The following is a 5000-nucleotide window of genomic DNA, read 5'->3' on the forward strand; positions in this document are numbered from 1 at the left end:
AGGTCTTTAAGATTTTAAAGGGAATTGACAACATCAAAAGTGACCAAATTTTCACATTGAATGAGAATCAGACAAGAAACAATGGTCTCAAACTGTCCGGAAATAGATTCAATTTGGAAGTAGGTAGAAACAACTTTGCCAACCGTGTAGTTAATGAATGGAATAAACTTCCTGCACAGGTAGTGCAATGTAGTTCAGTTCGAAGCTTTAAGAATCATTTAGATAAATACCTAAGTAAGATGCTGTAATTATTATAATTTATGTTATATTATTTGTTTTTGTTTTGTTATAATTTGTCTGTCTGATTTTCATTTATTATTAGTTATATGTCAATTTATTATCATTTACTATTTACCTGTTTGTTTGTTATTCAACTATACCAATGCATTTATTTTTTTATTTTAATTTTTATTTACATTTTTATATTTTTAATTTATTATTAATTTTTTTTTTTTTTTTTTTTTTTTTTTTTTTTTTTTGCATCCGACCTAGATATGGATCAAAAGGTCTCCTGTCGGCATGCTTTGCCTTTGTAATCCTTTGTAATCCTTTGGTAAATTGGCGTCACTCTCCTTCGACGTTTTCTTTCTTGACGCAATTCTTATTATCGTCATCGCTGTCTATAGCAGTGGTTCTTAACCTAAGGACCGTGACCCCTTGAGAAACCATAGACTTTCAAAAGTGTGGCCACCAGAAGGATACTAGTGGTTGTTAGTGGATGCACAGTGATTAACTTTAGTGATGAAGTGGCCTATAGATTTTCAAAGGTGTGGCCACAAGAAGGATACTAGTGGTTGTTAGTGGATGCACAGTGATTAACTTTAATGATGAAGTGGCCTATAGAGTTTCAAAAGCGTGGCCACAAGAAGGATATTAGTGGTTGTTAGTGGATGCACAGTGATTAACTTTAGTGATGAAGTGGCCTATAGAGTTTCAAAAGTGTGGCCACAAGAAGGATACTAGTGGTTGTTAGTGGATGCACAGTGATTAACTTTAGTGATGAAGTGGCCTATAGAGTTTCAAAAGCGTGGCCACAAGAAGGATACTAGTGGTTGTTAGTGGATGGACAGTGATTAACTTTAGTGATGAAGTGGCCTATAGAGTTTCAAAAGCGTGGCCACAAGAAGGATACTAGTGGTTGTTAGTGGAACGACAGTGATTAACTTTAGTGATGAAGTGGCCTATAGAGTTTCAAAAGTGTGGCCACCAGAAGGATACTAGTGGCTGTTAGTGGATGCACAGTGATTAACTTTAGTGATGAAGTGGCCTATAGAGTTTCAAAAGTGTGGCCACCAGAAGGATACTAGTGGCTGTTAGTGGATGCACAGTGATTAACTTTAGTGATGAAGTGGCCTATAGAGTTTCAAAAGCGTGGTCACAAGAAAGATATTAGTGTTTGTTAGTGGATGCAGTGATTAACTTTAGTGATGAAGTGGCCTATAGAGTTACAAAAGCGTGGCCACAAGAAGGATACTAGTGGTTGTTAGTGGATGGACAGTGATTAACTTTAGTGATGAAGTGGTCTCATTGGAGGCCTAAGCAACAGTAATTCATAAGTGAGGAGGAAACGTATTGAGAACGTTTGGCCTATGGCATCGTCGGCCGTTGTTGTGATGGCCGGCATCTCGGTCGCCGCGATAGTTTGGGCCGTCGTTATCATCATCTCATCCTCATTATCGACGTTACGTACAATATTTCTGATAAATGTTGGAGTAATGGTGGCGGCACACTAAGTAATTCTCGCTAGCATGCTACTTGCTTTTACTATTTCGTTTGAGTAGAAACAACTTCGGTGACGATCTTATTTTTTCAAATATCAAAATGTCAATTTGTTCTTGCGTCATATTATAGTGAGAAGATGAATGACGAACTAAGTGAGGTTAAACCTAGAGTACGAATGTTAGACGCACATCGTTGAAATGTTCTTACGGAAGTTCTAGAATATTGTAACCGAAGTCATTTCTACTCATACGAATTAGTGAAAGTAAGTAGCATGCTATCCTATTGTGCCACCATCTTAATCCCTCGTTTTGCTTTTCCTTGGAGGAGGAGGAGGAGGAGGAGGAGGAGGAGGAGGAGGAGGAGGAGGAGGAGGAGGAGGAGGAGGAGAGGAGGAGGAGGAAGAGGAGGAGGAGGAAGAGGAGGAGGAGGAGGAAGAGGAGGAGGAGGAGGAGGAGGAGGAGGAGGAAGAGGAGGAGGAGGAGGAGGAGGAGGAGGAGGAAGAGGAGGAGGAGGAGGAGGAGGAGGATGAGGAGGAGGAGGAGGAGGAGGGGGGGCAATCGGGTCTATTGCAAATTGGGACCATTGTTATCGTTCTACGTTGAGACAAACGTTGGATGATAGAAAATCGGCACAAAAAAACCCACGAAAACAAATTGCTTTCACGTCGAGTTACGTGCAAAAAGAGGACCCGCGACAAATTGCTTTCACGTTTGGGGTCCACCTTCCCTCCCTCCCACCCTCTCCCACCTCTCCCCCCATTCCCTCCTCTCCCCCACCTTTCTTTCTTCCATCTCATTCACTCACTTCTGCTCCTCACTCCTCCCCTTCGTCCTTCTCTACTTTCTCGTTCGTGTGTCTGTCAGAATTTCAATAAAGAAGTGAAAAGAAAAAAGAGGAAGAAGAGGAAGAAGAGGAGGAAGAGGGGAAAGAGGGGGAAGAGGAGGGAGAAGAGGAAGAGGAGGAATGGGAAAAAAAGGAATTAGAAGAATTAAAAAAAGTTTTTCTTTTTTACTTTAGTCGCATGGGGGGGGGGACGGAGAGGGGAGGTCGCCGATTTAACGAAGCGGCCTTGCTGTGAATGTACTATGTCTTGCGACACTGCTTCTGACCCAGGGCAGTGGACAAGTTGCAGGGATGACCCGTCATCCAGGAGGTGCTAAGATGAGAGGGAGGGTGGAGGGGTGTGGAGTGCATTCAGGGATGGAATGGGTGGGAATGATTTTATGACTTTTCCTTTTTGGCTACCTCCCTTGTAAGGGGGAAAAAGCCTTGGTATATGTATGTAGAAAAAGAGTGAGAGAAAAGAGAGGAAGAAGAGGAAAACAAGGGAAAAGAATAGGAAGGATAGAAGGAAGAGGAAAAAGAGGAGGAAGAGGAGGGATGAGGAAAAATGAATTCGAAGAAAAAATAGAGGAGGGAGAAAAAGAGGAAGAAGAGGAAACCAAGGAAAAAGAGTAGAAATGAAAGAAAGAGGAGGAAAAAGAGGAGGAAAAAGAGGAGGATGAGGAAGAAGAAGAGGGAGAAGAAAAAGAAAAAGGAGAGTAGGAAGAGGAAGAAGAAGAGTAAGTGGAGGAAGAGGAGGAAGAAGAGGAAGAGGAAGAAGAGGAAGAATAAAAGGAAGAGGGTGAAGGAGCTAAACTGCCAAAAAAAAAAAAATCTATGAAATCTTATGACAAAAAAAAGTTACTTGATGTTCACTACATTAAATCAGTTTCTACAAATTTTTGTAGTAAAATATACATGGCTGTTTCTTTGTTTGATAAATAACATTTCACACAAAAATGCGTGTGCATGAGTGTGTGCGTGCGTGCGTGCGTGCGTGTGCGTGTGCTCGTATTTACTTAACTGCAGTACGCAGGAAAGTATATACGTTCGTGACGTCATATGTATCAATCTCAAATTGATAAAAATAATTTATGGACTCGTGTATGACTCCATTTTTCATCATTTCAATTCCTAGACTATTCCTGGAATTTACACATTTGTATACATACATATACCAAAGGCTTTTTCCCCCTTACACAGGGGGTAGCCAAAACTTAACACATTTGTATGGGAAATCAAAATCCCTCCCTAGGGCAGGGGTGGGTAACCCTTGGCACGCGTGCCAAACCTAGCACACTCCGGCACGCGAAACCCAGAGCTCACTTTAAAACAAAAATAACCAATAAATCTTCATTTTTTTTTTATTTGATCATTGGTAGCCGTATACTGCGCTGGGTGGCGTATTGGGGCCCCACGAGGTTAAGAAAAGGGGCCTATACTTATATGCAGACCTATAATCTTACTCTACTGGCACGCGAGGAAATGCTCTATTAAAGATTTGACTGATTTTGGCACCCACTCTTCCAAAGGTTGCCCACCATCAGACACATTTACTTTTTCAAATTGTATTCAAGACATATACTGATAACCACTTAGGATAAGGAAACAGGAAATTCCCGATCGCTTTCGTGTAATTCACGTTACACAGAATTTGTGAATTTACATTAAACAACATTAGTGTAGTACCTTGTGACCTTTCTCTATAATGTATACCTCCTGACTGTTCCTAACCGATAATGCATTGTGACCTTTACTATTTATAAACGTTCCGTGACATTATGTCTTGGAGGAGCTACTTTATATGTATTGGACCTCTCGCTCGGCGAATAGAATTATCTGGTGTTAGCCGGAATAGAGCGTCTCTACTTGCGACGGAGGTCGAGGTGATGCTGGTTCGAATCTTGGCACCGGCGAGTTGAACCAAGGGCATAGTTAATTTAATTCCACGCTACTAAGTCCTCTGTAAGGGGTACCGTCCTAGGCTCCTGATAGGAGATGGGTTTCCTGTCGTTAAACCAAATAATTATATATCAATCATCAAAATTCAAACACAATATTAGTTTTATCCAGATAGTCTTAACTCATCCAGAGTTTCCGTTCAGCTGAATAAAGTCGCCTGGCTAGTATGTATGTATATATATATATATATATATATTTATATATATATATGTGTATAAATATACATATATATATATGTATATATGTATATATATATATATATATATATACTGTATATATATATATATATATATATATATATACATTGGGACAGAATGAGTAACCATGTAGTGAACGCTGAAACTAATGGTTGTTCTAAGAGAAAGTTAGATATCTTAATGGATGGGAATGATAGGTGGTAATGGACATGGAACTGCCTATTGTGGGCCTTATGGTCTCTTGCAGTCTCCTTCATTCTTAAGTTCTAAAAAAAGAAACGCAATCGAGTTAAGATC

This window comes from Oratosquilla oratoria, chromosome 36 (assembly GCF_046742065.1).
Source record: "Oratosquilla oratoria isolate Oo_2021 chromosome 36, ASM4674206v1, whole genome shotgun sequence".
Classification (NCBI taxonomy): Eukaryota; Metazoa; Arthropoda; class Malacostraca; order Stomatopoda; family Squillidae; genus Oratosquilla; species Oratosquilla oratoria.